At 41.4% G+C, this 16351-nt stretch overlaps 1 protein-coding gene across 3 annotated transcripts in view; it reads left to right on the forward strand.

The window, feature by feature from the left end:
• The first annotated feature begins 5638 nt into the window (after nucleotides 1-5638).
• Nucleotides 5639-16351, forward strand: part of SIPA1L1 (signal induced proliferation associated 1 like 1) — a 199182-nt gene continuing 188469 nt past the window's right edge. For all 3 annotated transcript variants that reach the window (XM_041459962.1, XM_041459961.1, XM_041459964.1), the window contains exons 1-2: nucleotides 5639-5758; nucleotides 6165-6392. The gene's annotated coding sequence lies outside the window, so the exon portion shown is untranslated. The remainder of the gene's footprint in view (nucleotides 5759-6164; nucleotides 6393-16351) is intronic.

A 16351-nucleotide genomic window follows, 5' to 3' on the forward strand; every position in this document is an offset into this window, starting at 1 on the left:
ATGTTGCCAACAGAAGGGGTACTGCTCTTTTCTGTGTGGACTAAACTTTCCTTGAATACAGAGCACTTGGGTTATGTTTCTCTCTGGTCCAGATCAATCTCCAATACATATTCTACTTCCCAGGCACATGCTATAAGCATTCTATTGTGAGCTATTCTTGGTGGGAATGTTCTCCATGGCTACTGCTGAAATTTTGCCATTTCCCAGAAAGGAAAGGAAGGATTTCTGGTGCCAGAGCATAAAAGTCAGTACTGAGACACTTTGGACTTTACATGAACATCATCCAGACTGTGTTCTTTAAAAAACATAGAAACAACCCCTGGGGCAAGAATCAAACCACATTTCCTCCTTCCAGCTCACTTGCCTTAAATATTACACTCATTTACAGAAGAAAATGGACCTCCTTCTCTACAAAGTGCTCAGAAGAGCTATGAAGAGATGCCAATTTAAATATTACATTTTAACTCAGTATATGAGCCCCATCAGTGAAGAACAGTCCCACAGAGAAGCAAGACTCAAGGGAAACAGGCAGTCAAAAAAGAGGGTTCAGTAGACTCAACGTAAAGGGGCAGCTGAACTGAAATCATGTCCTTTTCACTGCTACCACACTCTCTTGCAGTCAGATTTTTCCTTTCAAGTCTAGTCCTTGAAAAACACTGATGTGTTTGTGCCCCTCATTCTGAGGTTCAACAAATGCTTCTAACTAGAGCAAGCTGCCGCTGCCACTGAGTGAAGGAATCCTACCTGCCTGCCCTCTTGGCTGTTGGTTTCTGTTCCTGTATTTTGTCCTATCTTGTGTCAAACATTTATGAGGCCACAGTCTAAACTGGATCAGGAAACTGAATGCTAGTGGTTATTTTCCTGCTGGGTTAGTTTCTAGCTAGGAGAAGGTCTCTGAGTTAGTGTGCCATAGAGTCACATGAACACCTGTGAAGCACAAAGGTTGGGGCTGCACAGGGGCAGGTACAGGCAACCAAGAGGAAGAAGGGGTAGAGTGTGGAGTAGACAGACCTACTTCCAATTAGCAGTGCCTGTGTATGCCATCTTGTGTTGCTTAAGCCTTACTCCAGGGGGCCTGGGGCTAGATTTGCAGAAGTATTCACAATTGCAAGTGAATTCCTGAGGAGATGTGCTTCTGGAAAAGAAGAGCTGTCCCTTCCTAACCACATTGGAAAGCGAGGTGGTAGCTATTTGATCTATGAAATGGGGATAACAATATCACCTTACAGGAAAGGGCTAAAAATGTATTTGTTGCTCTTTGTGAAACACTCTGTTCTGATGAACACTCCAGATCAACCTAGCTGGCAACACATCCACCTGTCTTCAGGCTGGGGAACAACAGTTTGCAGAAAGGAAGGCATGGAGCTGCACTCTGATTTTCCAGGCTTCAGAGAAACTGGGGAGAAAGTTACACAATCATGTAGTTGCATTTCATATTATAGAGTGGCTATGCCAAAGAAATGTGACATAAAGGTATATGCAGATTGTATTTGGGATTTATTACTTTTACGTATTTGAATTTTCATCCCTAATCTTTTAATGCATAGGAAGGGATTTTTTTATTAAATAAAGCAGAGAAATTCTGCTTATGTTGTTTCAAGATACTTGAATGGTATAATTTAATGGCTGACATTGTATCACATCACTTGCAAATTTGGAACAAAGAACCCTTTTTCCAGAAACTTCCCTTTTGTTTTACCTTCCTGTCAGGAAAGGAAAATTTCTAATTTTCCTTCTCTTTTCTTGCACTTGCTCCTAAGCCTGTAGTACTGTGACTGCTTGACACATTATGCTGACTTACTGTACATTGGTCTAACCAGCCATGTTCTTGTTCCAGGTACTAAATTAAAACCAAAAGGTAACACCAAAATAATATTTTTAAGTATTCTGATGTGCATCCAAATAAAATGCAGTTTTTTTTTTTTTTTTTTTTTTTTACCAAAAAACCTTTCAGCCAAGATTATTAACTGTACCTTTATTATTGAAAACCCTTCTTGATTCATAAAGTTAATGGCTATGTCATGCCTCTGTAAATGCAGACTTGAGACATGCTCTGAATGTGTGTTTTGCAATTCTTTTCTGAGGAATTTACAGCTGTCTAGGTCCTAAGTGGCTCCCATTAGTACGGTTTGTGGGCTTTTTTCTCTATTCCAGTGGTTTGGCAGACCATAGAAATGCATAAGAATAACGCAGATCCTTGCAAATTGTGAGAAAGAGGCTGCTGACTGCAAAGCAGGACAGACAGGCTTGGCAGGAGGAAGCAGCAATGTGGTTGGGTGCCTCTGTGAGCCCACAGCTGAGAGGTCACAATTCTGGCCTGTCAGACTTGACACTGATCATTTCATTTTGTACTTCCTACTTGACAATCCCTTCGCACCAGCCTTCAGGCTCACCTGCACGCTTTGGTCCATGTGCTGCTTTGTTGCAAATGCTCCTGCATGCTTTATTTTCAAATCCTTTTTGAGAGAAATCCTTCAACATTTCTACAATGTTAAATTTACCAAAGTGCGAAGCATTTCCTTGCATTTGTAAAAAAAATACATTTTTCCCACCTCTAGCTAATGTGTATTTCTCACATTGAGTTTTAATGACTTCAAATACTTTTATGCCCTATTGGTAATTACCCATGCCAGTTAAATGGAACAGATTTAATTCAGGATGAATTCTTATAAGCTGCAGAGAGTTTCGCTTTAAAATGCCTCTGAAGTCCCTTAGAGAGTTCAAATGACTGTATGAGTTGCCTAGAATTATAACTGGTGAAGTCAGGGAGTGTTTATATCTACTTAAGGTCAGAAAAGGCCTGTTGGTGAGTGAAAAAAAGAGAAAAAAACACAGAAGTTATAATTCACAAGATGCTGCCTTTCCTGCCAATGCTGGCTAAAGAAGTTGCCTCTTGTCCCTGTCCCCAGTGCCCCAAAGCACAGCTGGCCTTTCCTTATGGCAGTATAACTGTTTGTGTGCTATAAACTGGATCACTGAAATGATCCATGTGAAAGATGGACTCTAATCTCCAGGGCAATAATGCTAGAAAACACTCCAAGAACCTAAAACCTTCCCCACAGACAGAGATTTCCTGAGAGAATGAATATCCTGGAGTGCACTGATCTTGGGCTCTGTTAAATCATCTCTATGTGAATTGCTTCGTCTGTTTTTCTAGGGAGCTGTATATCCAAATTGTAATGCTTCTTGGAAGGGTGTGCTGGATACAAACTTTCACATGTTCATTGTTCATCAGTGAATAAATTACACACTCAGTTTCAGGGTGGTTCAGGTTCTTAGTCAGATTTTCCCTGTGCTTCCAACAGCTCCAGCCAGCTGTACTCAGAAACAGTCCTACTATTTACCCTTTCATAAAGCCAAATCTTCAGAGAGCAACATAAAAATTAATTCACTCTTACCTTGCTCTTCTGAGGTAAACAACTGTGTCATTTTCCCTTTTTGTTTAAAGGACAATACTAAACCAGAAATTAAGTGACTTGCCTATGGTAACACAGCAAGTTAGTGGCAGAAGAAGGGTTGGCATTCAAAAATCATTGGAGTTTTGAGGCTTTTCTCTACACAGGGAAACTAGCTGTGTATCCTTCATTCTGTAACAGCTAGTCAAGCAGAAACTGGTGTGTGACTGCTCTATAAAAGAGAAGAGAGTCCTTTTGTTCTGGAATTAGGTGTGCATTATTGAGGCAAGATAATTATTTTGGAGTTATCCTGTATACCCCTGTTGTCCTTCTTATTTTAGATCAGCTCTTCTGATGACTTTCTTACATAGGCCGGGGTTAAACTCTAAATTCTCCTTCTCTCCCCGCCTCAAGCCTAATTAATAACTGCTTATTATAAAGACGCAGCAAAGTTTGTACTTCCACAAAAAGAAAATAAATGAGTTCTGGATATTCTGACACCTGTGAGAACACATATTGCTCTTGAGTGCTGCTGGCCACAAATCACAGCTCTGGAGGGGGAGAGTCATGCAAGGGGGAAAGTGTGGTGAGAACAGCATCTCACAGCAGCAGCCCTCACACCGGACCCCTGCAGAACCAGATGTCACCCTCACAGGGATTCCCTGGGATTGAGGGAGATGCTGCAGGGCCCAGGAGCAGGAGCCAGCTCCTGGCTGGACTGCAGGCAAGGGTGTGTGCAGATAGCACACAGGCTGGGCTGGTGCTGCGTGTCGGAGCCTCTCCCTCCCTGTGCGCCCCTTCTGAATGTCTTCCTCATCTGAAGATCTGACGCAGCAGCAGCAGGGTGTGAAGGAAGATCATACAAACCGTTTGAGAATGTGCTGGCCTCATTAACCTCATTAAAGAACTTGCAAGCCAGAGCCTCACTATCTAAATTCCTCTGATGAAGGCAAATTCAGTAACTGCACACCACAGTTCCTGATGTTGCAGTCACATCCAGTGCTGTTGTGTGTATGAACCTGGGGCCTGTAAGCCTCTTTGGACTTCCCTTTATAGGACTGGGGCTCCAGCTGCCAATAAAAAAGTTTTCATTTAAGTGAAAATCAAAAACTCCCACATTCTTTTAAAAGTAAAAAATCACTTCAGGTGGGTGACATAAGAGAAATATATTTAAATAGGGAAAATGTTTAAAAATAACTGTGTTGTTTGTACTGGATATCTGTGATGCTTTTTTTTTTTTTTTTTTGCCTAGCTTGTCAATTCTACTTTTTCTTCCATGCCAGAGCAGCACTGGGATCAGTTCTTTGTCCATCCATAATGTTTCTTCTTCTCAGGAAAATGAGATTAGGATTGTTTTTTCTGACCCCATAACACCTGCAGGAGTCACAACTTCAAGTTGAGAACCTGTAAAAGAGTGATTGCTCTCTGGAAATCCAGATATTTTTACAGTACCAAACACCATGATACTTAAACATCAGTTCTGAAGATGCATTAGGAACACCTTCAGAAGGTATCAAGCCACATGGATCCGTGTGTAAGTTTTGTTGGTCTTTGCTGTCTGGACATTCCTGGAAAGTGAACGGGGTGTGAGGCGAGCATCTCTGCGGCAGAGCAGCTGCTCACCGCAGCTCGGTTGCTCTAGCTATCACCATGCTGCACACTGCTGGAACGTAGCCAGTCCAAATCACAGTGTCCTAATTTCAGGGAAAGCTTCACTTAAAGTGGTTTAACTGAGATTGTTAATGTTCTGCCAAGCCAAGGACGGTAACAACCATTAGCAGAGTTTCCAAAATGTGTTACCCGCAGCTTGTGTTCAAAATTCTCGCCATTTGAAAACAGAGCAGCGTTCCTGCAGGGCAAGGGCTGATGTTTACGTATGCTATTTTTCAGATGTGCCTTCCCACATTTTTAATTTGTTATCTGTGATGGATATCTAAGGGAGAATCCATTTTAATTTGACTGGCAGCAAAAGACCTTGGGATATACTATCCGTATGGTACCGGTAGGTTTTGACTTTGTGTTAGCAACCGCAATGACCTTCTCCCTACAGGTCTCCAGGAGGCTGGAAAGTGATGTAAATATCAAAATGGTAAGAAGTCAATCAAAAGGCAAGGAGCTCGGCGCGGGCCTGAGCCGCCCGCCGGGCCCGGCGCTTGGCTGTTGCCATGGGAACGCCGCCGGAGCGCGGGCGGGCTGCGGGCGGCCCCTCTCGCGAGAGCGGCGGCGGGCGGAGCGCGGCGGGGCGGGCGTGGGGTGAGCTCATCCCGGGCTGCGCGGGCGGGGAGCGCCGCGCTCAGCCCAGCCCAGCGAGCGGAGCGGAGCCGAGCCGCCGGCAGCCGCAGCAGCAGTAGCAACTTTGTTGGGTGAGTTGCGAGCGGGAGCGTCGAGCCGGGGAGGGCTGCACGCCGCGCCCCCTCCTTCCTGCCGCGGAGCCTTGCAGTGAGGAGCCACCGTGCCGCTGGCCGAAGGGGTGTGCGGGTGGGTGGGTGTGCGTGCGGGGGAAGGGTAGCGGCCCCCAGCCCCGGGGCTGCGCGGCCCCCTGCCCGACGGAGGTTATCGGCGGCGAGGGCAGCGGGGTCCGGGTGAAAGTGGCCTTCTGAGCTCCTCCCGCCGCAGCGCCCAGAGCCGGGCGGGGGGCGCCTGCCCTGAGCGCCCCCGGGGCGGTGGGAGCCCGCCGTGCCGGCAGCTCCGGGGCGCATCGGCGGGGGTCCCCCTGCAGCGAGCCGTGCCGGGTGCTAGGTTCCGAATTTGTGTCTTTTTTCTCCGCAGGAAAGGCAGCCCCGAGCGGGAGCAGCGCGGCCGGAGGCGGCGGTGAGCAGCGGCGGCGGCGGCCCGGCCCGCTGCGCTCCGAGGCGGCGGCTCCCGCGCTGCCCGTCCGTGCGGAGGCGGCCGCGCCGAGGGCGCCCTGCGGCGGGGGACGCGCTCCCCCGCGGCCCGGAGCGGCACACGCCGCTCGCCCCCACGGCTCGCTAGATAACTTGTCTCTTGTTCGCCCCCGTAAGTTGCACTTAAACCTTTTTTTTTTTTTTTTTTTTTTTTCTTCCCCTTCTTTACTTTTTATAGCCAGCGAGGGTGTAGTGGGACCGGTTTTGTTCCGAGCCGGTGCTGAGACCGCAGTAATGATAACCATTAGGTGATTTGGGGGCAGTGCCGGTGGGGATGTTCTGAATGCTGTGCTCACGAGGAGGCGGGGTGGAGGAACAAAATGTTTGCGGATGGTTGATTTCTTCACTGGGAGCCTGGAAAAGTGGGAAAACAAGGAATGCCTTAAACTGAATCTTAAGGGGAAGGAGGAGGTGGAGAAGCAAGGAAAGGTGGATGCGAAGGCGAATGATTACCTTCGTAAGCCGAGTTTGTTTGCTCTTTCCCTCTTTTATATTGCGTGTAGTCCTGATGTTAACGTTCTCATGCTATATTTAAAAATAACTGTGTTGTTTGTACTGGATATCTGTGATGCAGCTTCAGCTCATGTAATGAGGAATGCACTCGTTCATGTCTGGTAAAGCAGCGACACAAAATGGGAATTGCTCAACTTAATGAAGATCTCCTTGTATAACCTTGGCCACAACATCTGTATGTTTTAGTTTGAGGAGGCACGTTTTAATCCATAGAATAAAGCAGAGGCATTTTTTTTTATAATATTGCTTACCAAATCGTGTTTCAAAAATTTTACCTGCAAAATCGTTTTAAAAAATTTGAGTGATGCTGCTTTAATGAACCCGTTACTGCATGCTGAATGAAGTGCATCTGTGAGCACGGAGCCCTAGTTGATAATACAATGCAAATTTGTCTTCAGAGTAAAGGTGTCGGATTTCATTAGGTTCCAGATCTGTATGGATGAAGCAAGATTGGTGTTTGCTTTAGAAAGCAGCCCTTTCATGATGGGATTTTGATTGATCGTTTTTATTTTTCTAACTGTGGGAATTAAGGGTTTGTTTCCTTTAAATTAAGGCGTAAACCAGTTTTGTGAAAGGGAAAAGAGGTTTTGCTGCAAGTACTGACTGGGTAGCAAGTATCGGTGTTCTCTCAGGTGGAGAGTTTGGTTGTTATTTATTTGGAATGTATTGCTGGGTTAGACTCCATTCCCCTTTAGCTCGAGTGGTGGGAGAGACATGTGAAAGTATTTAAGGTAGGAGTTTGTGGCAATTGTAATCGCAGAGATCTCTTAAGCAGTGTTTGTTTCTGTGTCAAGGCTTTTATGCCTTAGGCCATCAGATGCCATACCAGTTATTAATGTAGAAACAGTGTGGGACCTTCACAATAATTTTTCTTGATTTCAAAAAAACAACCCCATAGGTTCTATTTAGGTGAAGCTAAAAAGAGAATTTTATTGACTGAATGTTTTGTGTGTATGCTGTGTCTTATTTTGGTGATAGGAAGCTAGGGACAGAAGATTTTTTTGCCATTTAAAGTGTTTATTTATGGCCAGTTGATTAAAGGATGTGCACTTAGTTGCTCAACATTGCATTAAGAAGGTTTTACTGATGCTAATAAAATGCTTAGTTTCATCATTGCTATTTGGGATAGGCATACTTAGCTCTCAGTTGTGGTTCATAAAACCTCTTAGATCATGAAGTCAGAAGCAAAATGGGATGTCAGCTCTGACTATTGTAGGGCTGCAGAATTTGCTTGATGAAAAAGGCTAGCAGGTGTAGAGGCAGGCACTGACACAGACCTGTGAAAGGGTGGAGATGCAGCTAGGAGTGAAGACTTAGTATGAGGACATGTAATTCATGATCTGTTTTTCCTATAATAAAAGGTTTTATTGGAATTTCAGTCGTGCATCATTGGTTCTAGGCTTGAAGAGCTTTTTTCTCCCCCTTTCATGTTTATCTGAAATGTTATTTTAAGGTTTGGGATTAACTTTTGGGTAGCTGTTGTTTTAAAAGCTGTGTTCAAATGTGGCCTCTTGCCCCTCCTGCAGCTTTTCTAGGAGTGCTTTTGTTTTCCATCATGCTTATAAGCATTCTGCTGGCACTTTGGGAGCATTTTGTTCTTTGTAGCTCTTATTGTCTTCTCGGTTTTGTAAATCTGTCTCAAGTATATCCTTTAAAATGTCAATTTCAGAACTATTAGTTTTGCTACTATGGCAGAATTTTGTTTCTAAGATAGGAACAAAACTTAAGAACATAGAATATTCCAACTGGTTATTTTGAACTTTAGTAAGGTTATGAGGATCATTTTAGAAATACATTGGGAAATTTTGAAGTAGGCTAGTAAGAGAATGGTTTGAGGCCCAGTTGAATTTCTTTTCTATTCCTCTGTTTTGTCCTATAGCATGTCTATTGTAGAGAAGAAAAAAGAACAGTTTTCTCCATATCAGTAGTTTAATCCCTTCAGCAAGGGGTTTGCTGCAAGCTATTGAGTTCTTTCTGCTACTGGTTAGAAATTGGGGATGCCCTACTGGGGTAAAGAAGCAGAGCTTCTGCCTTCATCAAAATTTTATTCACACAAGTTGCTTTCCCTAATGCTGATGTGTTCTGAGGTTGAAATTTATTGTCATTGACCCTAAGTGTTGGTTGTTTGGCAAACAGTTTTGGTCTGTTTCCTTGGCCTTCTTTGCTTCAGGCAGATTCCTTTTATTTCTCCCCAGCTCTTTAATTGAAATATTTAAAAAGTCAATAAGACAAGACTTAATTATCTTAAATTTTTTATATCTTTGCTCTGTTTACTTCTCTATCTGTGTTTTAGATTTTTGTTTTATTCATTTATTTTGAAAGCCATTTCTTTAACTTGTTAGTAAGTTATGACAGGAGTACAGCAATAGTAAGTGCAGTTATTTTTTTATCAGTGTAAATACATAATTTTAAGAACTGCTAGGTGAGGGTTTTGTTGATTTTGCATGTAAAATTAATCACATGCTCAGTATCTTTCTGTGAGCAAAAAAAGTTACGTTTTTCTGTATTTTATGTTTCCAGGGAGATTTGACTTCAGTGACTTGATTTCAAGTATATCTCTCCTAAATTGCAGCTTTTAAATAATCCTAAGCTTTATATTTCACAAGAGTTCAGGGTGGTATTTGAATGAGGACTCTCAAGCTGGAGGTTTATAAAGTGAGCTTTGATGGCTCTATGAGACTTGAGATATTCTCTAATGAAAGGCAATCAGTGTTTTTTTGGGGGTGCAGCCTTACCAGCGATGATGACAATAATTTTTTATTTTTAAATTCTTATGCAGCTGGCAGCACAAGACTAATGCAGTCTGTAGCAATTTTGGTGTTAGCTTTGATAGGAGTTTTGCACTGTGAACTTTGGGAAACCCGTTAGGAGTTGCAGAGACTGTAACTGTGTTTTTGAATATGAATCAGCAGATAAAATGGTTTTAGATGTCCCTTTTTTGCATATGTAAAGCTAAATTATGTCATTGTCTCAGTCTCTTTAATACTGGATTCTGTGGCACAGTTTACTGAGTGAGTTACTTGATTTAGAGTCTGACACGTCTTTTATGTTAAGTGAGGCTAAGCATTTACATGTCTTTGTTTTCTTTATGGAAGCGTGTTTTAAAAAGCACTTCTTTCGAATGCAGAGACAGAACACTTTTCATAATCTTGGTAGCTGTTGAATTGTATGATTGCTAACCAAGTATTTGTCATGGTTCTTTCAAGGGTCTGAGTCTGTAAGTGGAATGGAGTTCTGCAAAGCTGTGTCTTCCTACTCCTTCAGCTCCTGCTGGATGCTGCAGTGCAGTAGTCACAGCTGTTGTTCCCTCACAGTGGATGGATGTCTCTTTTCAAGAGAAATCAAGTTCCTGAAAAATGCATGGCTGTGTAGAAAACTTCTGAAAGTGTATCGTAGAGAAGGGGGTGTTACTGACACTAGTGGTTCATGCCTAGGCCTGAGAGGCACTTTGAATTTTTTGTTGATGTTTTAATACTCTCTTACTTTTGGTCTTAGTCTCTGTAGAATGGGAAGAATGCTTTCTTCAGGTGGATTGGAGAGATTAGTGGAATGGTTTTTGCAGACCAAGTTTTATTTTATAAGTTTTCAAAACTTAAGCTACTGGCATGTATCATATAGTTGGTTTAAAGTTGGATTGTTCTTCATTAATCCATATGGTTTACCTTCAGTGCTCAAATAGCTTTTGGAGGTGTTTAAATTTTGTGTTGTTTATTTACCTTTTGAGGTCACAGGATTTGTATCTCAAAATACTGACATGAACCTCAGAGAAACTGGTTGTTACTTTATTACTGCAGCTGTGAGATATTAACTTTGAACTCGCGCTTTAACACAGACTTTTAATTTAGTGAAAGCTTCTTCAGTCAACCCTAAAGCAGTCCTGTTTTTCCTAACTTGTGATGTTATAGTGGATTAAAAAATCCAAAAACTAGCCAAAATCATCAGAGAACAAGTTCTTCTTCCAGGCTGCTAGAAGGTATGGGTCAGAAGTTGAGCATAACTTGGAGAAAAGTTGCCTGTTGGGTCTGCCTGTGAGACTTAGTTATGTTTAATGTGCTTGGCTGGATTATTTTATGTATTTTAATATTTACTTTTCTGGGTGGGGGAAACTGCCAAGCATCTTCCTTTGCTGTGTAGCCTGCCTTGCTGCCTTCTCTGTGCAGTGGATGGTGAGGTTCCAGGAGGTGCCAAGGGCTGCTTTTGTAGCTCTGCTCTGCTCTCAGAGTTTCTCGAGTCATGATGCATTTTACAGCACCGTAAGCTAAATCAATTGTCTTTTGACTTTTGAATAAATAACGACAGGCTTATTGTATGCTGATGTGATGTGAAATAGGATTAATACAGACCTTTTTTTATGAGTGGCAGATAATATCTGTAAAACGATTGCTGTGGTGGCAGAACTTTCTGTATGCCAGTTGTTCACATCAGCAGCTTTGGTACATATCTTGGGTTTTCTTGTTAGCAGTCCTACAGACAGCTCTCTCTGAAGACTTACAGACACTTTTAATACATACATTTGTCTATTTGACCAAAGGTTGCTGTTGTGGTTTAACCTCAGCCAGCAACTAAGCACCAGAGCTTAGCCCCAAGAAGATTTTTAAGTTGTTCTTGGAACTTTTTCAAATGATTGCAGTTTTATTTTTGTATTGTTTTTATTATAAGGTACTGGTCTTACTTGCTCATTCAAAATGAACTCACACTGTCACTGGAAGTATTTGGTGCTGATCTGTGTTGATTGATGTTTATGAGAGAGGTTATTTCCTGGTTTTAAACTTTTTTTTTCCTTTCTTTTTGTTTAAAAGAGTACTTTCATTTGATTTCAAAATTGCTGTTTTATATGCATGGTTTTGTCACTTGGTCTTACTGTAGCAAATAATTTGGCACAGTAGACATGGGTCTCTGGCTGAAGGTGGGGGCATCAAGTCTCCCAGATCAAAACTTTTTGCATTTGAGCAGTTTTACTTCAGACAGAATTTAGTCTGGTCTCCTGAATTGGATGCTGCCTACACAGAAGTGGTTTGTTGGCTTGGACCTCTGTGACCATTAAGGTTTGGGTAACATTTGGTGAACTTCTGGGCCGGGATTTTTAGCTTAGTTTCCTCTAGGAGAATTCTGGTTTATGGACAGCAGAAAACTTATATAAATTAAAATAAATCATTCTGAGGGTGACAAAGCATTTAACAGACCACCCCAGAGTGACTGGTGAGTGTCCATCATTGGAGACTTCTAAAGCTTGACAGGACAAAGCCATGAGCTCCTGAAGCAATGTGGCAGCCAGCCCTGCTCCAGTGGAGGTTGGACTCCTGGGTTAAACTCTGCTGGCTGCTAGCTGGTGATAGCTGGAGGGCTCCTCAAAGGGCACTGCTGTTGGAAGTGCTATTGTAGGTGCTGCTTAAACAGCTTTAAAAAAAAAAGCTTGCTCTAAGGATGGTTTTCCTTTTTTGAATTAATGTGAAACACTTTTCCTTTGGTGTCCAGCCCATTTTGTGTCTCTTGCAGGGGCAGCAGCAGCACTGCTGGTGGCTCTCAGGTTGCAAACCTGCGACAGGAAACCCCCTTTCCTTTATCTTCAGGCTCACAAGGAGGGGGGCAGGGGGTTGTGTGGGTACTTACTTATTTTTCCTCAAGAGACTCATGTAAGCAGAAACATACACATCTTGAACATTTGCCTTTTGGCAGGGCCACAGAACAAATTTGCTCTTGCTGAAGAAACTGGCAAAGATCAGACTTCAGGTTTTTTTTTTTTTTTTGTATTTCTAAAGTGTAACATAACTTTGTCTGCATATTTAAAAATTAAAGAAGACAATGGGTGATGAAACTCAGACTGCAGGCTTAAATGTGTTAGTGCTATATAAAAGTCATTACAGTTCTTATCTCTGAACTGTTTAAAGATCTCATTTTGTTTTTGTGCACAAGGCTTCTCTCCTCACTTTCTGAATTACCAATCTATTTTTTTTTTTCAATTTATAAGAGCTAAAATGTCTGATACTATTTTTGGAATATTTTTGCATGTATCAAATAAGAGACAATACTAGACCTTAACAAATAAGTCCTGGAGGGCCTTCCCTCCTTCTGCTGGATGCAGTTGAAATTTCTGGGAGTTTTCTTTTCAAATTGTAAGGGCTGAAATAGGATTTTATGCTTTCAGTCCATGCTGAAGAACTGCATAATTGTGCAGAAGAGAGTTATGGCATATTCATGCCTTGAAAAAAAAAATATCTTCATGAATGACGTGATACTGGCACTGATAATCTACTTTCCAAGTGTATTTAACAGCTTCTTGTATGAATCAGAATAAAATAGTTCAGTAGTCTGCACTGTATTGATCATACAGCAGCTGGAAGAAAGAGTGAACCACGATGCTTTCCCACAACTTTTGCTGAAGAAAACATTTAGAAGTGAGGAGAAAAGGAGATACTTCTGTAAAAGGTGTTGACATAGTTTATCCTTTCCTTGGATGGTTTTTTTTTTTTCCTTGACTCTTTCCCTTCTTTTGCCTTTTGCAGTCTTTGAAGAGGGGACTGTTGACAGAAAGTCTGTTCTAGTTTTGTTTAACCTTCCTCCCCCTCCCTGACTTCTGCATTGTCTTGCAGTGTAGTCATTGACTCTGTACTCGTAGCTCTGGGAATTCCCAAATCTAGTACTCTTTATTGCATTGCCATACAGAGGTGGTAGGAGAATCTTTGCTGGGATGCCTCTGTTAATACAAACAAAAGGAAAATGCTAGTATCACCTTAAAACATGCCATCCATTTCAAATTGAAAAGGCTTTACTAAAAATTCAGATCTGTGGGTTTTTAGTGCTTGCCTGTACAGTCACATGAGTGTTTGTGTAGTCTGCAGAACTACCTGCAACTATTTGAACTGTGATGCACTGTGGAAAAATTTGAGAGCCTTAAGTTAATGCTTGCCTTATTATACAATTACCTCCCTATCTAGGTAAAGCCAGAATATCTGCAGAGCTTCACAGGGTTTTTTATCATGTGCTAAAATGAAATCATCAGGACTTTTTTTTTAAATCCTGTACTATTGTACTTTTATTTTCAGCTGAAAATTTAAGGTTAATTAATATGCTAGATAACATTTGAGAACAGGGACAGATTATTCTGTCTCCAAACAAGAGTTTTGGGATTGGGTGTGAACATGCAATAATGTACTCTGTGTTCTAGATTTAATCACTTGTGTATGTAGTGTTGATGCAGTAAAGACTTTCAAATTTGTTGGTAATTTAAAGCACGTCTCCTGTAAAACAAAGGTGTGATAATAAGCAGTTATTAAATGTTGCGAAGGGTGCTCACCATTGTTATTTTAACAGAATTTAGTCATTATCTACTGATTGTTGACATCATTAAATACATTTTTTTTAGTATACAAATTGATACTTTACATACCTGAACAACTGAATTGAGGTTTTCCATTCTTGCATTGTTGACGTATCTTTGGTTGTGCAGGTTAAGTGCAATGACTTGCCTCAGACTGCCAACAACTTTATGCCTGCCAAGGGCAAGAGGGCACATACTGTGAATGTGCTTTTTAACTGAGACGTAGAATGCATCAGTTCTGACAATAGGGGTGGGGGGAAGCAGTTATCTTAATTCATTTAATTGCAGTTGTGTGGAGCTGGCTACATGAGAATTACAGGCAAAGTAAACATTGCGTCTTGTAGAAGCACAGTGTGGCCAGAGATAAAAAATGTCTGAAGTGCTGGGTGAGGGAAGAGAGCTTAACGGTTCCTTATTTCGTGTAAACCTGCACTTTGCTTCAAAAAACCCACAAAGAATTGATAGTAGTCATCAAATATTCCCAAGTATGGTGCAGTCTAACTTTAGGTGACAGCTGTCTTTGTGTTCTTGAAGCATGGCCTTAAGTGACTTCGGGTTAAATAGACAGACCTCACAAACTGATACAAGTACTGAAATTTAGGAGCAGTTGAAGGAATTCTTAGATAAAATTCTCATTTAATCTTTCAGTTAAGAGTAATAGGAAGAAATAATTAGAATTAACAAGAGTCAAACTTGAAGTAATTCTAAAACGTAGAGCTAGTGGACAGATGTAAAATCAAGTAATGTTTTGATCACTTACTTGTTTGGAACATATTGGAAGGTAGTGTTGTGAACACCAGGGATGCTGTAGAGGATAAAAGCAATCCAGAAGCATCCAGAGTTAGCATGGGTAATGGTTTTTGGTAGAGAACAGTACTGATGAAAGCAATTTTTTGACGTGTTTAAATATTGTAGCTAAAACTATATGAACAAGTCAATCATATAATCTGTTTCTGCCTCTCCCTTCTCTCCTTTTCCTAAGTGTTAAAATTTATGAAAGAAGGGTCCAGAGATATCTCATTTTCTAGCTTTAAAAGTGAGAGAAGAGTTGAAGATATGTTTGAAGGGAGGTGGGAGAAGAATCAGCACAACTCGATAAAAATGATGCTTAATGCTTAAAATTCTGACTAGTTTCTTAAGTTTGGATCCTGCTTTCTTCGAGAATGCTTAGCTTATTTTTCTAGGTGCTGTCAGAAAACAGAACTAAATTAATGCTTTTTTGAAATGTAGCTAGAAATTAGAACTTTATTCCTTGTACCAAAGAAGTTACATGAGGATTGTATAAACATTGCACTGGCTTGTGTGGTTTTTCATGTTCACATTTTTACATGGGGAAAGAAGAGGACTTGTGAAACAGTGCTGTCTGTTTCAGTGGCATTTTACAGGTTTCATTAAAAACTCTGCAGCAGTATGTGGGTGTTATGTGCTTGCCAGTGAAGTAATTTATTGTTAGCGTTTAATAGTACTTTTGAAAATGAAGTAATGGTATATGTAGTATAATGCAAAGTACCCTTAAGTAGTGGTTGGTTTCTGCATTACAGTATTTTCCTGTTGCTGATGAAGGAGGTACAAAAACCTCTTTGTGTTAGATGTTCAAAGCTGTTTTGTCAGGTAGAAAAATTCTTTCTGAAGGTGATGGTTGTTTTTTTTGTTGAATCCAGTGTTAGTGCTGAGTGACTGTTCTGTTGGTTTAAAAATGTTAATAGCAGTAGATATCTTGTTTGCTGTAACCTCTCTTTGTTATCACCACGGTACTTAGCTGAGATGCCAAAAGCTCTTAAAATACATTGCAGCTTCAAGCAGGTTAGATGCTTAAATACTGGCACCCTGGCTTGCAAGTCAGTGTGTTTTATTATCCCTGTGCTCAAAATTTTGAACCAAAGACTCAGGATACTATTGAAGTGCCACTGCTGTTCAGTTTATAGTGATGTTAATTAGTGCTGAATGTCATTAAGATGAACATATGCAGTGCTAATGAAACTACTACTGAAATTGAGCTATTGTCATTATCTTACTGAATGGTGGTACCGAAAAGTTGCTTGTCTCTGCCCCATGAGAAAGATAATTGAGAAGGGCTTACATCGTGTAGCTGTCCCTTGGGAAGGGAACATCTGGTCTCAGTCACCTCTTCTGAGACACTGGACAGTCAGACTTGGCTGCAATGGGAAGGACTAGCTTAATAGCAATATACAGCTTTGAGCATACTCTCTTCTCAGGGCCTTTGCTTGTCTTGTGAACAC

This window comes from Pyrgilauda ruficollis, unplaced genomic scaffold (assembly GCF_017590135.1).
Source record: "Pyrgilauda ruficollis isolate IOZ18807 unplaced genomic scaffold, ASM1759013v1 scaffold14, whole genome shotgun sequence".
NCBI classification, from domain to species: Eukaryota; Metazoa; Chordata; class Aves; order Passeriformes; family Passeridae; genus Pyrgilauda; species Pyrgilauda ruficollis.